Below are 19585 nucleotides of genomic sequence, written 5' to 3'. Positions count from 1 at the left end.
AGACTTGCCTATTTTTTCCTGTCAGTTATGTCAGTTTTTGTCTCATGTGTTTTGGTGGTCTGTTGTTGAGTGCATATATTTTTAGAATTGTTGCATAAATGTAAAGAACTGACACATGTAATATTCTTTTTTATCCCTAATATTTTTTCTTGTTCTGAAGTCTGCTTTGTCTGAAATTAATATAACTACTACAGATTTATTTCTATTAGTGTTAGTATGCTATGTTTTTCTCCTTCCCTTTACTTTTAATCTGTTAGAATATTTGTATTTAAAGTGGGTTACTTATAGATGAATTAAATCTTATTTTTTAATTCTCTCTGACTATCTCTGCCATTTAATTGGTATACTTAGACAATTCACATTAGAAAGGATTATTTATATATTTTGATTAATATATACCATATTTTAACTATTTTTGTTGCATTTGATTTTTGGTTTTTTTTTCATCACTTTTTCTGCTTTCTCTGGTTTTAAATGACCATTTTATATTATTCCATTTTATCTCATTTCTTACATCAATTATACTTTTTTTTAAAACACTTTTTAGTAATTTCCCTAGAGTTTTTATTATACATTTTAAATTAATCTAAGTCATCATCGAATAACAGTATACCCTTTCATGTATACTGCAGATACTTTATAACAAACTATTCTCAATTCTTTTTTCCTCTCTTTATGACTTTATTGTCATACATTTCCAATATTTTTATGTTATAGTCATCTAATACATTGTTGCTGTTCCTACTTTAAGCAAACATGAATTTCTAGAGATTCAACTTTCTGATTTATCTCCCTTTCCTTTATTGGAATAAAATATTTTTAATCTTTTTTTCAAGGAAGATCTGCTGGTGGTGAAGTCTTTCAGTTTTTGTTTGTTTGACAAAATTTTTTTTTTCTTCCATTTTGAAAGTCAGTTCACCTTACATAGAATTTTAGGCTGTTATTTGTCTTTTAATACTTTACATAGTGTTATTCCACTTCCTCCTTTCTTATATGATTTCTGATGAGAAGTGTAATTCTTCCACCATTGGTAATAGTCCTCACCCTTATCCCTCTGACTTTTTTCAAGATTTTCTCTTAGTCTTTGGTTTACTTAAGTTTTAATATGATATGCCTAGGTATAGATATTTGGTGTTTATTCTGCTCAGCTTTCTCTAAGCTCCTTAGATATGTGATAAAGTGTCTGTCACAGACACAAATAATTCTGGAAAATTACTAGCCATTACTACTTCAAATATTTCTTCTGCTTCATTTTCTCTTTCTTTTACTTCTGCTATTCCAATTAGACATAAGTTATGCCTTTGGAATTGTTGTCCCACAATTCTTGGGTGTTCTATTTTGCTTTTTTTTCCCCACACATTTTGCATATCATTTAGGAATTACTATTGACTTATCTTCAAGCTTACTGATTCTTTCCCTGACCTTATCCTGTCTAGGGATGAGCCTATCAAGGCATTCTTCATTTCTGTTACTTTGGGGATTTTTTCTATAATTTTCTTTTGATCCTTTCTTAGTGTTCATTACTCTGCTTATACTGCTGTATTTTCTTGCATGTTTTGTACTTTTCCATTAGAGACATTAACATATTAATCACAATGATTGTAAATTCCCTGTTCAATGATTTCAATATGTATGTCATATCTGAGTCTGGTTGCAATACTCATTTTGTCTCTATGGACTGTAGTTTCTTATACCCTTGATATGCCTTGTATTTTTTTGTTGAAAGCTGTACATGATATAGAGTAGGTGTCCCCAACCCCCAGGCTGTGGATCATTACCAGACTGCAGCCTGTTAGGAACCAGGCCACACAGCAGGAGGTGAGTGGTGGGCCAGTGAGCGAAGCTTCATCTGCTGCTCCCCATCACTCCCCATCACTTGCATTACCTCCTGAACCATCCCCCCCCCAGCCTGTCCGTGGAAAAATTTTCTTTTACAAAACCAGTCCCTTGTGCCAAAATGGTTGGGGACCACCAATATAGAGCATAATATGAGCTGAGGTTAATAGCCTTTTATTTTGAGGCTTTATGTTAATCTGTCTAGGAGTGGTGCTGTGTTTAATTATTGTTATAACTGTAGATGCCAGAGACTTAAAACTTTTCTGGTATTCTTTTTTTTTTTTTTTTATCGATCCCATTTTCTTTGGGTTTTTCCAAGTATTCCTTCTAAAGAAAGTATATGATATGCAACAATTTTGGCTATACTCCTTTGTTATTTTATGTGAAGTTTGTTGGTATTGTGGTGAGGTATAGAGGAGGGGACACATCTACAAGCTTATAAGTATATCTCAGTTTTTAGTGAATCTGTGTCCCTGAGCTGCGACTTTTACTAGTGTTTCTTTTTTCCCCTTCCTAGCTGAGAGAGGAAGGCTACAGGGGACTGGAGTGGGAGAAATGCCCTTCCCCATGCTCTAATAATCTTTTCCTTTACAGAGTAAGCCTTTGTTAATGAGAGTTATCTGGGCGTATTTCCTGATGGTTTTGAGGTGGTGGTATGTCCTACAATCTTAGTTCTTTGATAGTTCAAGAAATTATGTTGATTTTCAGTTTTTTCAATTTTTTCTTATCGTAAAGATGAAACTGATAACTACAGAGCTCTTTACATGTTGAAGCTGAAGCCAGAAGTCAAATATTTTAGGTAAGAACAAAACCTCAAAATGAAATTTGCTCCCTCAGCTTTAAGTTTGTTTTTATTTTTCCTTTCAATGATGTAAGGATCAAGTGACAAATGCTTTCCAAATATGTCTCCTATTATTTTTGGAGGCCTTTCAGCCTAGTATCTCCCCAAATCATGAAAATTTGAAACTCTGCTAGCATCATGTAGTTGGATGGATCTGGTACTCTCTACAGAAAAGTGTCACTAAACAATGTTAGAGGAATATATCTCCTCTGAAAAATAATTTTGTTTCACTTTTCATTATTGAAATTGCATTTTGCTCTCCAGAAAGCCATTCATTAAAGCAGTCAGATTTATTTTTCAAATATGGAAATCAGGGGTCGCAAGTCTTATTCTTGATTTTGTATAACCAATGCACAAATGCATAAATATAAATAAAAGTGAAGTGGTACTTTCCAAATAACAGATCTGAGACAACTATGAGCATGACATCACCAATCAACATTTACTTTATTGAAAGATAAAATCTGCATGTATGTGACACTCAAAACTAACCAGGATTCATGAAGGATATTAAAAAGTTCATGAGCCACTTACACACTTCAAAAAAAAAAAAATTCTTACCAAGAAAAAAATTCACAAAGCATTACTGGAAATCAAAGTAAGCTGTATTTTCAGAATATGGATAAAATTGTATTTCCATTTTAATAGTTTTTAGTTTTCTATTGCTATATAAAAAATTACCACAAACTTAGCAGTTTAAACAACACATGTTTATTATCTCACAGTGTTTGTGTATCAGAATTCTGAGCACGTGTTGTCTGGTGTCTTAAAAGGTCTTACAGTGCTGCTATCATAGTGTTGATACCCAGCAGGGCCCTGTGGGGCTCCTGGGCACAAAGACTTTCTGTGTCCCCCATTTCTTTGAGTACAGGAAACAGCCTTCATTCAGCCTCCATGACCTTCCCTGAGTTCCAATTAACAAGCAGTTGTTAATTAGGGAAAGGAGGGGATGTGAGACCAGGGAGAAACAAACAGTCAAGAGTAGCCTTGGGGAAAGGTCCTGTTTTCCCATCAACAATACACACAACAATATCTTTGAGCTATTTTGCAGATGCTGAAATGCCCTCCAGGTGGGAGAAGTTAAGATGGTATGCTGCCCACAAACATGTAGACCTCAGACCAGTTGGACCTGAAGGTTGATGATGCTGACTCCTACTTACCTCACCACCAACCCATCAGAAGAATGCAAGACTGTTACTGCCTTGATTCTTATCGCATACCCATGACCACAAGCCCCAACTATAAGACCTCTCCCTATTCCCCAGGGAGGAGGGCACAGTTATTGAGGTGCTAGCCTACGGTGTTTCCCCTTTGCCTGGCAAAGTAATAAAGCTATCCTTTTCTACTTCACCCAAAACTGTCTCTGAGATTCGATTAGGCACTGGTGTACAGAGAAGCTGAGATTTTGGCATCAGTGTCAGCTGGACTACATTGATTTCTGGAAATCAAGGTCCTCTTTAAAAATCACTAGGTTGTTATTTTGACTCCTTGTGGACTGAGGGGGTCCCTACTCTTTTGCTCACTGGAACTCTCAGCTCCTAGAGGTCACAGGCACTTCCTTGCCACACTGCTCCTCCATAGTCTCTTTCACACTTTGAATCTCTTCTTCAAGAAGAGCTCAAAATTTTATGAGGACACACCCTATGAGGTCATGCCCACCCAGAATAATCTCCCTTTATATTTACTCAAAGTCAACTCATTTGAGATCTGAAGTACATCTACAAATCCTTTCTGTTACATGATATAACATAGTTATGTGATAGAGATCCCATTATATTCACAAATTCTGCCCTCATTCAAGGGAAGGGGATTATACAAGGTGTTTATACCAAGGGCCAAAATCTTAGGGACCCGTTTTAAAATTCTGCCTCCAGAAATGGGTTGGCATTATAATTTTTGTTTTGTTTTCTTTTAATTACTTTTTCTATCTTTAAAGTAAGCATACAATAATGAGTATGGGGTAGCTACTTCCTATAATCTCATTTTCATTATGATATATGTTTTCTTAAATAAAATTGGGGAGTAGTGTATGATAGGTTGTTGTTGTTTATTTTTGTTTTCAAATTCAAAATATAAGCAGTGCCTGCACTTAGAATAAATAAGATACTCTATATAAAGCAATTAAATACTATATGGTACCAAAAAATTACTCCACTTTTTTTTCTGTAAAATTGTCCCACCCCCATCCTTATTGTTAACTGCAGTTAAGAGATTGGTGCTTGATAAGTCTTGAATAGGCAAAGAATCTACTTCTTTTAATCATACTCTTTCAGGAATCTTGTAATGTTAGGTTCACTTTCTAATAGGTACTTCTTCCTGATGTGATTCCAGAAAACGTCTCATTCATTTAAATTTCTCTAACAATAAGACATTTTATTACATGCATACATAAAGTCATCGAAAAAGTGAGGTGCAAACCACAGTCACAGATTCTGAATCTGGTATGCAAAGAAGAGCTAGTCAAAATATTGCATCAGATTTGTTATCATTAATTTATTTTGAATAAATTATCTATTTTCAGTTCTCATAGATGTCATACTGCTCTAGTTCAAGCTGCTTTGGCTGTCATTTACATGCATTTTAAGAATAAAATTAAAATTTATTGTTTAGAGCAGGGATTAGCAAACTCTTTCTGAAAAGGATCAGGTAGTAAATATCTTTGGCTTAGTGACGACATATGGTCTCTTTTGCACAGTCTTCTTTTTATTGTTTTTTAATTTTTAACAAATAGTTAAAAATATAAAAATAATTGTTGGCTCTCAGTCTGTACAAAAGCAGGTTCTGATCCACATTTGACTTTCTGGTAGTATTTTCCTGACCCCTGATTTAGAGGAATAAAATTACAAAATAAACATCTCCTCACCTTTGCTCCCTATCCCCCAAAGTCTATGAGAACTTAAGCATGGAAAATTTCATAGCTAAAAAGAAACGCAACAATGGTTTCCAAACTTTTTCTTTTCTTTTTTAAAAAACTTTTGTATTTATGCATTTGTGTGTGTCTGTATGCTTTTATGTATGTATTTATTTATGTTGAGGCTCTGGTTTTGCATTGGAGTTAGTATAATTTATATAGCACCTGAAACTCCACTCCTCTCCCATTCAAAACAATTTGTCTAAAAAACTTATTTTGGATCATGAGTAATGATAACATTACATTAAGAATAGTTTTGACACCATTTACTCTATATATTTTATATATATATGCATAATTTTATAGATTATTCTTATAGACAGAATTATAAGATGCCCCTATGACTTTCAGTCTTTAATAAGCCTGGGACTGTGCCATATTAGTGCAAACTGAGATTATCCAGGGGAGTCTAATCTAGGCATGAGATTATTACAAACAATAAGTTTTCCCTTTTGTGACAGGAGAGAAATTTAGAGAGATTTAATACAAAAGAGATAGTCTGTTCTTGGCTCTGAATGTGGAAAGGACATGAGAGCAACCTCTAAGAACTGAGAGTGATGCTTGGCTGGCTATCAGCAAGAAAACAGAGAATTCAGTAAACACTTACAGGGAACTGGATTCTGCCACAGCCTGAATGACCTTGGAAGCCATTTTTCCACAGAGCCTTTAAATAAGAGCCCACCAAGACAACACCTTGATTTCAGCCTTGTGAGACCCTAAGCAGAACCCAGCCAAGACCTCTCGGACTTCTGATTTATTGAACTGTGAGCTAAGAATCAGGTGCTGTTTTAAGTTGTAAAGTTGTGGTAATTTACTGGGCAAGAATAGAAAACTTATATAGTTATCATTAGTAACAAATTACTTGCAATACGCTACAAACATGCCGTCACCTAGACTCAACAATCATCAACCCAAGGCCCTTCCTAATCCATCACATATTATTTTGAAACAAATACCACATAATATATAACTTCATCCTTAAATATTTCAACATTTTGTTCGGTGATGGTTAATTTTATGATAGGCCACGTAGTGCTTAGATATTTAGTTAAACATTATTTCAGGGTGTGTCTGTGAACGTGTTTCTGGATGAAATTAGCATTTGAATCTATAGACTGAGTAAAGAAGATTGCTCTCTCCAATGTGAGTGGGCATCCTCCAACTCCTTGAGGGTCTGAATTGAACAAAAAGGCCTGACAATGAAACCGAGTGAGGTTGTGTGGGGCTCCCGGGCACAGAGGCCCTTATGTCCCCAGTTTCTTGTAGGCAAGACCCCAGCCCCCGTGACCTTCCCTGAGTTCCAAAGGGCAGATTCAATCAGTTGCTAATCAAGGGAGGAGCAGCCAATAAACCACCTGAGCCAAGATTAAAGGGACCAGAGAAGCTCATCAAGATTAGGAGACAGACCACCTGAGACGAGATTAAGGGAGACCATTAGTCAGAGTTCTCTAGTGACAGAACAAATTTCAGAGGTAGTGAAATTTTTGGATGCAAGAACCCCTTGATGATCATTTACTAAAATGAGAGTGTAATAGATGACAAGCTTTTTTTTGCAAATCATTAATGGATAATTCTAGGTCTCTCATTTGATCTGCATGAATTTTGGTTTATTGACATACCAGTTTCACAAAATGAAAGCATAGCTCTTAGTCCAAAACCCGACTTATAGATTTATTTTTTTCCTAAAATATTTTTTTTGCCTCTGTTCTATTCAGGGAATTTTATTCTTTAACCCACACTTTTGGTATTTTAATACTTACATTGTTACAGTTCACGATACACTAAAATGTTATCATTTCACAATATACACATAAATCATTTTGTTGTACATCTTAAACTTATTCAATGTTATATGTCAATTATATCTCAATAAAACTAGAGCAAAAAAAAAAAAAGAAAAAGAAAACATGTGTTTTTATAGTATAAGTACTTGCTGGTCCTAAAAACGTGTATATTTTACTTGTAGGAATACCAAAAGCAATTTTCTAGGTACCAACTCCCTGTTCAGCTATCTCCTGAAATGTGCTGTTTCTAGATATAGAAAGATGGAGATCAAATCCCGGGAAGAAAATGAGTGGTAAACTACTTTGCCCATCTCATTTTTTTTTTTTTTCATCAGGTGTGTTGAGTACATTGCTTTAAAGACTTGTATAGAGATCAGAGCTTCCCATCAAGCCTCTTAGATAGCCTCAACCACCTGAGGGCAGACAGCAGAAGCAAGAAAAACTATAATCCTGAAGCCTGTGGAACAAAAACCACATTCACAGAAAGACAGACAAGATGAAAAGGCAGAGGGCTATATGCCAGATGAAGGAACAAGACAAAACCCCAGAAAAACAACTAAATGAAGTGGAGATAGGAAACTGTCCAGAAAAAGAATTCGGAATAATGATGGTGAAGATGATACAGGACCTCAGAATAAGAATGGAGGCAAAGATCGAGAAGATGCAAGAAATGTTTAACAAAGACCTAGAAGAATTAAAGAACAAACAAACAGAGATGAACAATACAATAACTGAAATGAAAACTACACTAGAAGGAATCAATAGCAGAATAACTGAGGCAGAAGAACGGATAAGTGACCTGGAAGACAGAATGGTGGAATTCACTGCTGTGGAACAGACTAAAGAAAAAAGAATGAAAAGAAATAAAGACAGCCTAAGAGACCTCTGGGACAAAATTAAACACAACAACATTCTCATTATAGGGGTCCCAGAAGGAGAAGAGTGAGAGAAAGGACCAGAGAAAATATTTGAAGAGATTATAGTCAAAAACTTCCCTAACATGGAAAAGGAAATAGCCACCCAAGTCCAGTAAGCGCAGAGAGTCCCATACAGGATAAACCAAAGGAGAAACACACTGAGACACATAGTAATCAGATTGGCAAATATTAAAGACAAAGAAAAATTATTGAAAGCAGCAAGGGAAAAATGACAAATAACATACAAGGGAACTCCCATAAGGTTAACAGCTGATTTCTCAGCAGAAACTCTACAAGTCAGAAGGGAGTGGCATGACATATTTAAAGTGATGAAAGGGAAGAACCTACAACCAAGATTACTCTACCCGGCAAGGATCTCATTCAGATTTGATGGAGAAATCAAAAGCTTTACAGACAAGCAAAAGCTAAGAGAATTCAGCACCACCAAACCAGCTCTACAACAAATGCTAAAGGGAATTCTCTAAGTGGGAAACACAAGAGAAGAAAAGGACCTACAATAACAAACCCAAAATAATTAAGAAAATGGTCATAGGAACATACATATCGATAATTACCTTAAACGTGAATGGATTAAATGTTCCAACCAAAAGACACAGGCTTGCTGAATGGATACAAAAACAAGACCCATATATATACTGTCTACAAGAGACCCACTTCAGAGCTAGGGACAGATACAGACTGAAAGTGAGGGAATGGAAAAAGATATTCCATGCAAATGGAAATCCAAAGAAAGCTGGAGTAGCTATACTCATATCAGATAAAATAGACTTTAAAATAAAGAATGTTACAAGAGACAAGGAAGGACACTACATAATGATCAAGGGATCAATCCAAGAAGAAGATATAACAATTATAAATATATATGCACCCAACATAGGAACACCTCAATACATAAGGCAACTGCTAACAGCTATAAAAGAGGAAATCGACAGTAACACAATAATAGTGGGGGACTTTAACACCTCACTTACACCAATGGACAGATCATCCAAAATGAAAATAAATAAGGAAACAGAAGCTTTAAATGACACAATAGACCAGATAGATTTAATTGATATTTATAGGACATTCCATCCAAAAAGAGCAGATTACACGTTCTTCTCAAGTGCCCACAGAACATTCTCCAGGATAGATCAAATCTTGTGTCACAAATCAAGCCTCAGTAAATTTAAGAAAATTGATATCATATCAAGCATCTTTTCTGACCACAACGCTATGAGATTAGAAATGAATTACAGGGAAAAAAACGTAAAAAAACACAAACACATGGAGGCTAAACAATACGTTACTAAATAACCAAGAGGTCACTGAAGAAATCAAAGAGGAAATCAAAAAATACCTAGAGACAAATGACAATGAAAACACGACGATCCAAAACCTATGGGATGCAGCAAAAGCAGTTCTAAGAGGGAAGTTTATAGCTATACAAGCCTACCTCAAGAAACAAGAAAAATCTCAAGTAAACAATCTAACCTTACACCTAAAGGAACTAGAGAAAGAAGAACAAACAAAACCCAAAGTTAGCAGAAGGAAAGAAATCATAAAGATCAGAGCGGAAATAAATGAAATAGAAACAAAAAAAACAATAGCAAAGATCAATAAAACTAAAAGCTGGTTCTTTGAGAAGATAAACAAAATTGATAAACCATTAGCCAGACTCATGAAGAAAAAGAGGGAGAGGATTCAAATCAATAAAATTAGAAATGAAAAAGGAGAAGTTACAACAGACACCGCAGAAATACAAAGCATCCTAAGAGACTACTACAAGCAACCCTATGCCAATAAAATGGACAACTTGGAAGAAATGGACAAATTCTTAGAAAGGTATAACCTTCCAAGACTGAACCAGGAAGAAACAGAAAATATGAACAGACCAATCCCAAGTAATGAAATTGAAACTGTGATTAAAAATCTTCCAACAAACAAAAGTCCAGGACCAGATGGTTTCACAGGTGAATTCTATCAAACATTTAGAGAAGAGCTAACACCCATCCTTCTCAAACTCTTCCAAAAACTTGCAGAGGAAGGAACACTCCCAAACTCATTCTATGAGGCCACCATCACCCTGATACCAAAACCAGACAAAGATACTACAAAAAAAGAAAATTACAGACCAATATCACTGATGAATATAGATGCAAAAATCCTCAACAAAATACTAGCAAACAGAATCCAACAACACATTAAAAGGATCATACACCACGATCAAGTGGGATTTATCCCAGGGATGCAAGGATTCTTCAATATACGCAAATCAATCAATGTGATACACCATATTAACAAATTGAAGAATAAAAACCATATGATCATCTCAAGAGATGCAGAAAAAGCTTTCAACAATATTCAACACCCATTTATGATAAAAGCTCTCCAGAAAGTGGGCAAACAGGGAACCTACCTCAACATAATAAAGGCCATATATGACAAACCCATGGCAAACATCATTCTCAATGGTGAAAAACTGGAAGCATTTCCTCTAAGATCAGGAATGAGACAAGGGTGTCCACTCTCACCACTATTATTCAACATAGTTTTGGAAGTCCTAGCCATGGCAATCAGAGAAGAAAAAGAAATAAAGTGAATACAAATTGGAAAAGAAGAAGTAAAACTGTCACTGTTTGCAGATGACATGATACTATACATAGGGAATCCTAAAGATGCCACCAGAAAACTACTGGAGCTAATCAATGAATTTGGTAAAGTTGCAGGATACAAAATTAATGCATAGAAATCTCTTGCATTCCTATACACTAATGATGAAAAATCTGAAAGAGAAATTATGGAAACACTCCCATTTACCATTGCAACAAAAAGAATAAAATACCTAGCAATAAACCTACCTAGGGAGACAAAAGACCTGTATGCAGAAAACTATAAGACACTGATGAAAGAAATTAAAGATGATACCAACAGATGGAGAGATATACCATGTTCTTGGATTGGAAGAATCAATATTGTGAAAATGACTATACTGCCGAAGCAATCTACAGATTCAGTGCAATCCCTATGAAATTACCAATGGCATTTTTTACGGAACTAGAACAAATCATCTTAAAACTTGTATGGAGACACAAAAGACCCCGCATAGCCAAAGCAGTCTTGAGGGAAAAAAATGGGGCTGGAGGAATAAGACTCCCTGACTTCGGACTATACTACAAAGCTACAGTAATCAAGACAATATGGTACTGGCACAAAAACAGAAACATAAATCGATGGAACAAGAGAGAAAACCCAGAGATAAACCCAAGCACCTATGGTCAACTAATCTATGACAAAGGAGGCAAAGATAGACAATGGAGAGGAGAAAAGACAGTCTCTTCAATAAGTGGTGCTGGGAAAACTGGACAGCTACATGCAAAAGAATGAAATTAGATCACTCCCTAACACCATACACAAAAATAAACTCAAAATGGATTCGAGACCTAAATGTAAGACCGGACACTATAAAACTCTTAGAGGAAAACATAGGAAGAACGCTCTTTGACATAAATCACATCAATATCTTTTTTGATCCACCTCCTAGAGTAATGGAAATAAAAACAAAAATAAACAAGTGGGACCTAATGAAACTTCAAAGCTTTTGCACAGCAAAGGAAACCATAAACAAGACGAAAAGACAACCCTCAGAATGGAGAAAATATTTGGAAACGAATCAACGGACAAAGGATTAATCTCCAAAATATATAAACAGCTCATTCAGCTCAATATTAAAGAAACAAACAACCCAATCCAAAAATGGGCAGAAGACCTAAATAGACATTTCTCCAAGGAAGACATACAGATGGCCAAGAAGCACATGAAAAGGTGCTCAGCGTCACTAATTATTAGAGAAATGCAAATCAAAACTACAATGAGGTATCACCTCACACAAGTTAGAATGGGCATCATCAGAAAATCTACAAACAACAAATGCTGGAGAGGGTGTGGAGAAAAGGGAACCCTCTTGCACTTTTGGTGGGAATGTAAATTGATACAGCCACTATGGAGAACAGTATGGAGGTTCCTTAAAAAACTAAAAATAGATTTACCATATGATCCAGCAATCCCACTACGGGGCATATACCCAGAGAAAACCATAATTCAAAAAGACACATGCACCCCAATATTCATTGCAGCACTATTTACAATAGCCAGGACATGGAAGCAACCTAAATGCCCATCGACAGACAAATGGATAAAGAAGTTGTGGTACACATATACAATGGAACATTACTCAGCCATAAAAAGGAACGAAATTGAGTCATTTGTTTAGACGTGGATGGATCTAGAGACTGTCATACAGAGTGAAGTAAGTCAAAAAGAGAAAAATAAATATCATATATTAATGCATGTATGTGGAAACTAGAAAAATGGTACAGATGAGCCGGTTTGCAGGGCAGAAGTTGAGACACAGATTTCGAGAACAGACATATGGACACCAAGGGGGAAAAACTGCGGTGGGGTGGGGATGGCGGTGTGCTGAATTGGGCGATTGGGATTGACATGTATACACTGATGTGTATAAAATTGATGACTAATAAGAACCTGCAGTATAAAAATCAAAGAAACAAAACGACTAATACTAAACTTTCATTGGGTTATTTGTATGAAAATATGTTAATATAAATGTTTCAGACATTACGTGAAATTTCTAAAAATCTTATATGTTCTGGTATAATGTTATAAGTCATAATTCTAGTTATTACTTTAAAATGTATATCTCAGAAATAACTAAATTTCCTTGTCAATTGCACTATTATGAACTTTCATCAAATCTTTAACTGTGGTCATTTTTAAGTCTTTTGTCATTTACATACAGTTCTGGGTGTACTCTGATGCTTTTGCAAATATGTTCCTATAAAAGGGTTTCATCTTCAAGAAATTCATAGAAAAGACTCTGACAAGTACAGGTTTCTGGTAACTGTACTGCTGAACTGAATTAATAAGCATTTTCAGAACTCTAATGAAAAACTAATGAACTCATAAAAGTGCTAACAAAAGATCAAGGTAAAAAAAAAAATTAATTACATGGGACTGAGTGAACTGATGAGGATGATTATAATTTTTGTGACTTTCTGTTTGAATTAAAAAAAAAAATCCCACAAGGACTCAGAGGCAAAGAATATACAAATCAATTTTCACTGCAAAGTAAAGGAGCTGTTACAGTGGAGGATTACTGGACTGAATGTCAATATTATGACATAGTATGAGTGTGTTTCGTGTCTGGTAATTGCAATCATTGTTGCTTTTGTTGTGGTCATCCATTTACAATGCTTGGTGTCAGTCTATTTATCTCTTGTAAAAATAAAATACAGTGTGTGTGTGTGAAAAAAAAAAAGACTTGTATAGAATGAACAAGACAAAAATATCATTGCTCTTAAGATAATATATATGAGAGGATTTTGTGTGAATGGGAGATTTATCAAACTAAACATATAAATAAACATGCCAAAGTCAAATTGCAAAAGTCAATTTCTCTAAAAGAAAATTAAAAAGCTTAGTGAAGGGCCAAAGACAATTTCTCTGACATAGTAACTAATGAGTTATGACCTGCAACATTAGACAGATTAGAGTCAAGCATGTGTTTGCTATTCCAGGCACAAAGAATCACATGTGTAAAATCCTTAAGTCAGGAATGAGTTTAAAATGTTTGAAAACAGAAAACTACATGTGGCTCATATACAATGAATGAGACAGAGAGTTGCTATAAAGAAAATTCTGATGGAATTTCACAGGAAGAGATTAGCTAGACCCTTGGGGTAGGATATAGTAGGATTATAGACTTGATTCTTAGTCCCACTAATAGACATTAAAGGATTTTATCAGAGGAAGGACACAGACTGAGGCAGTGGCTTTAAATACATATCTATTTTGTAAACTACCCGATTCTCATTTCTAGTTCACTTGCTTTCCTGAAGTTGAGACTCACAAATACAAATCTGTAGTCAAATTTTCCACTTTGAGGCCTATGAGACATCTCAAACCTAATAGGTCCCAAATACTTGATAACCTCCATGTTTACCTACACCTCCCAAAATAGTCTATTTCTTGAAGTCTTCCCCATCTCATTTCAAATATGTATAGAAAAATTCACCTCCTTTTTCCTCCACCTCTGTCATTATGCTGAAGCAGGTCACTATCAATTTAATCAAGGCTATTGCAAAAGCCTCTTCAATAATCTTCCCCATCCTTGCAGTCAGAGCGATCCTTTAAAAACATAAATTAAATCCAGTGATGGCTTAGCAAAAGATCTTCCAATGCTTTCACTGAAAGCTTCAGATAAAATGTAGAAGACTTAACCACTGTCAACACAATCTTGCCTGATTTAGCCCTGCCCGCTCCTCCGACCACATCATCTTCTAGATTCCTCCTTTGTCACTCTGCTCCTGCTACACTCTTCCTGCAGCTACATCACAAGCATGTGCCTTCCTTAAAGCTTTGTATTGTTTTTCTCTCCACTTGGTAGAATCTTTTCCCAGGTATCCACATGGCTCATTTCTTCATTCCTTCGTGTAGCTAGCTGATCAAGATCACTGTATCTGAGACTTACTTATTTTTCGCTAACTCCAGCTTCCATGCCTTCACCATCACCCTGTATTCCCTTTCTTGGCTTTATTTTTCTTCAGAGCTCTTTTCTCCAGCCAACATATTATATATTTCTCTGTAATATCTCCCTCCAATACAATATAAACTTATTGAAATCAAGGTCCTTGTTTTGTTTACTGCTGTGTAGTCACAACCTAAGGCATCTCTTAGAAATGGAGTAGATAATCAATACTTATTTGTTGCTTGGATGTTGCCTTAAAAAAATTCAACTTGCCTACTATGAGAAGATTATATCACAGCTAAGAGATTAAGATGCTGGGAAACTACTTTGGAGAGATTTCAGAGTACAGTAGTCTTGAAAAGAAATGGTGTTGATTTGGATTATGTTGGTAATAATATAGATGAGGAGATTTGGAGATATTTCTGAAATATATTTGAGATAAAGCACATAGGAATTATTCCTGAAATTAAGGGGAAGAAGGAGAAGGGAATTGTAACCTTTGGGCTCATGGTGGTGCAATTACGAACAGATAATAAGTTAAGGTTTGGGTGGAGATGGAATTGAGACTTTGATTTTTGTCATTTATTTCAGATGCCTATTCCACAGCACAGCTAGCTATTTGAGTTTTGATTTCACTAAAAGGGGTAGAGATATAAATTTGAGAGTCCTGGTATAATAGATTGCTGTCATTCTTCACTCCCTTATTCTTCCATGTAACCTAGTACAGTAGATGAATTAAGCACCCCTAATCCAGTGACTTGGACTTGGTCAATATGCCTTGCTGTAACCAATGGAACATTAAGAAGGATGATATAAGTGGATTCTTGCCTGGCTGAGTTTGTCACCTTGCACTTCTGCCATCTTCCAACAGAGGACAATACCCCTAGCAGCTGTCAGATCAAGGAGAATGAAAAGGCACATGAAGCAAGCCTGCACAATGCAGATTGGACATGAATCTAACTGATCCCAGAAGAATTGCAGTTAATTGCACACTCATGGGAGAAATAAATGCCTAGTGAGTTTTGTGGTTGACTTTTCTGCAGCATTATTGCAATAGACACCTGGCATATACTGTAGCAATTGGCTTGTAAATGGTAGTGAGAGTCAAAGTGTGAAGTTAGGTCCTCTGGGCAGAGAGGAAGCAGAAGAGAGTCTAAAGCCAATACTAAGGCACCCAAGCATTTTGAGATTATATTAAGAGAGGAGCAGAAGGAGATGAAGATTGGTTAATTTTGTGTATGTATATGTAGGAACTCAAGAAAGGAGGGAAGCAATGGATAACTGTATTGAATGAGGCTAAAAGGTAAAATAAATTGATACTAAGGAATAATTTCTTATATTTAATAGCACTGAACACAGAGCAGCACCAACGAAGATATTCAAAAAAACAGCTGCTGAGTTCTCTTTATAATATAGTTCTTTTGTCTTTGAGTTAAAGAATTCATCAAGTAAGAATAAAATATCTGTCTTTTTGTCACGTTCGATAAATCTTATGAGTGGAATAGTGATATGCTGAAGCCTGGGTAGTTTTCTTTTTCTCTTCTTCTCCCAATTTTAAACCATATCATTTTAATTAGTAGCACTTAAAATTTTATTACATAAAAAAAAAATGAGTGCTTGTATGGAATTATGTTAGGCAAAATTTAGATAGTCAAATTGTATTATACTTATGGACTTGCATATTTTTCTGTGTCTCCATGAGTGTTTTACTGCAAAGTAGGAGATATGTGACCTAATACTGTGGTCTTTAATTTAACCTCTTTCACTTTGCAAATGTTTAACTTTGTCTAATTGATATTTTTATTTTTCTTCACAGAAGGCATGTGACGCATCTCACAATGTAAACTAATCTGAAAATAATATATTAATAAAGTTGTATTCTATATCTCTGAAATATATTTTTCTCTAAAATTCATCACTGAGGATTTATACATTAATCATTTCTTTTATTTCCACAATTTCAGTTACAATTTTAATTTTAATCCAATTGTCTTAAAATCAAAAGTATTGAATTCATTTCTAATATTGTGTTTCTTAAGTCTTAGTTGATTACCATGTTTCTTTATAATTATATTTCTTTTTGTCCTGTGCCAACCTATTTCTTTTTTTTTAATAAATTTATTTATTTATTTATTTTTGGCTGCATTGGGTCTTCATTGCTACACACGGGCTTTCTCTAGTTGCAGTGAGTGGGGGCTACTCTTCGTTGCCGTGTGTGGGTTTCCAACTGCAGTGGCTTCTCTTGTTGTGGAGCACGGGTTCTAGGTGCGTGGGCTTCAGTAGATGTGGCACGCGGGCTCAGTAGTTGTGGCACATGACGGGCTTAGTTGCTCCCCAGCATGTGGGATCTTCCTGGACCAGGGATCAAACCCGTGTCCCCTGCATTGGCAGGTGGTTTCTTAACCACTGCACCACCAGGGAAGTCCCCAACCTATTTCTTTTTATCTCCTTCTCTCTGAACTTGCTCACCTTTTGCTTTTCTCTTTACCTCCCTGCTTCTTTCCTCTCTCTCATGCATGCTCTCATTTGTGCACACACACAGACACACACACTCCAAACACTTCTATGCATGTCTTCTGACAAAGTGAAAATGAAAAGGGGATTTACAGATTTTTGTGAAGTGTCATTGAGTGTTTTATAACAAAACATGGAGTTTAATCACAAGACACTTTATTACTGATGAGAGATTACTATTTTAAAAAAAAAAGGTACTATGGAAAGTTTTTCCTGAAAAAGCAGTGAAGTATTCTTTTTTTTCATATTATCTTAAAATAGATTTTTAAAAAGCACTCCAGCAAGCTTCTTTGATTTGCCCATGTGTGAAAGTAATTTTTTTTTTAAACTTATTGTACCTTGGTGTAGTGGAGGGGAGACTTATGAAGTATTTTATGCTTTACGAAAGTACAATTTCTTCAACTTCTGTTGGATATGTTCTGTTCTTTAGTTATGCTTTTAATTTTAAAATATTTATTTTTAGAAGTCATTCTCAGTCCAGAGTCATACCATATAACTAGTCTTTTCCATTTTTAATGCAAAGGGAGAGAAAATATAGGAAAATTGCATAATTTGGTAAGCTTGTTTTTCTGCATTGCTTTTGTACTGACATATCTAAATCTTAAGTGTATACTACAATTTTAATGATTAGACAGGAGGAAGAATAAGGAGGAGCATTTCAATTGATAGCACAAGGGTTTTTCATTTTCTTGATAATAAGGAATTTCATACCTTTCCCTTCTCCAAATGATTTACTGGGTTATTTTCATCTCCCCCACTCACTCATAATCACTGTTTTATTGTTATTTTGTTAAGATAAATTAAGTATATTGTTTATCCTGAAAGGGCTCTGGCCTACATCTATTTTTAACCCAATTTTTACGAATGAAGACACTGAGATTCAGAGACAATATAAATAACTTATAGTTGATCACCCACATGTATGCTCTGACACACACATTACTATTGGATTCCAAAGCTTGATTTTGTTCTACCACCCTGTGGTTCTTTATTTAATGTTTTCTTGAATGTTTTTCTGTTGGTAATTTTATTCATCCATTGAAGTCAATACCAGCTATAAGTTAAGTTTTATTCTTAGTCTAAGTAACCAATCTGAACTTGACTCGCTGGGAATATAGTATCTTCAGGACCGTGATTCATTGAATCAACATTAAACTAGCCTTGGTACAGATTCTATCCTGACTGTAGTAACCAAGTCCCAATAACTGGAAACCTGCACCAAATCCCTGGGTTCTTATTCCTTCCACTTTCATACCAAGTTTCCAATCTCCCAATAAATCCCTTTTCCCTTTTCCTAAACTTCTTTCTCTGCTATAAGAGGTACTGGAGATGCAAGACTAGAAAGTCCCTTGTATCTAGTCTCTATTAATTGTTATGGGGATACACAAACTATCAGTCTCCTTAACACTTGCATACCCATTGCACATTTAATACACTTATAAGTCTTCTATTAATTGCTATTGGAAGTAAAGTTACGCATTCCTGTAAGACTATCCTAAGTATTATCAATTTCCTGGCTTTCTCTAACTTCAGTTTAGGATTAACTCTTCAAACTCCAAATCCTGGCCTTGCCTTATTTGTCTTGTTTTTGCTAACTGAGTGTCGCTTATTTAATATTCTTTACAACAATGCTCTTACTATGCAGTATAATGATGTACTACTGTAATATCAACTTGAATGAAATCACATCTTCAGAAGATAAATAATATTCAACCAGTGGGATATCTATGCAATTGAACACTACTTATGAATAAAAAGGAATGTATTGATATAAATAAAAGTTTGGATGAATCTCAAAGGCCGAGGAAAGAAACCAGCCTCAAAACTTTACATACTATTTGATTCCATTACATGAAATTCTTGTAGAGTTCAAACTATAGTGATGGAGAGCAAATCAGTGAATGTCCCTGGTCTGGAGTGGGTGGAGAATGTGACTATAAAGGAATAGTAGCATGAGGGGGTATTTTGGGGATTTTGGAATAGTTTGCTAGCTTGATTATAGTTGTCTGTACACATACCCAAGCATGTATTAAAGTCCATAGAATGTACAAGAAAAGAAAAAAGTCAATTTTGCTGTAAGTCAATTCTAGCTTGTTTAAAAATAAAATTTAAAAAATAGTACTGTGGCTTTCTTTTTGTTCATTCAGAAAATAATAAAAAAAAATAATGGTGATAGGAATAAGGCAGAAAAAATTAGACAGAAAGGTCAGGGAAAGTATTCTGAGGAGATGAAGT

The 19585-nt window shown here is 35.2% G+C and overlaps 1 long non-coding RNA gene across 1 annotated transcript in view; it reads right to left on the bottom strand.

Moving 5' to 3' along the window:
- LOC309660209 overlaps positions 1-19585 on the bottom strand; it is a 114835-nt gene that overhangs the window by 16162 nt on the left and 79088 nt on the right. The window lies entirely within an intron of this gene.

The sequence above is a fragment of the Balaenoptera physalus genome (genome assembly GCF_965194825.1).
Source record: "Balaenoptera physalus genome assembly, chromosome: 4".
In the NCBI taxonomy this organism is placed as follows: domain Eukaryota; kingdom Metazoa; phylum Chordata; class Mammalia; order Artiodactyla; family Balaenopteridae; genus Balaenoptera; species Balaenoptera physalus.
Note: the sequence above shows the minus strand (reverse complement) of the source record. Positions and strands in the feature narration are given on the sequence as shown.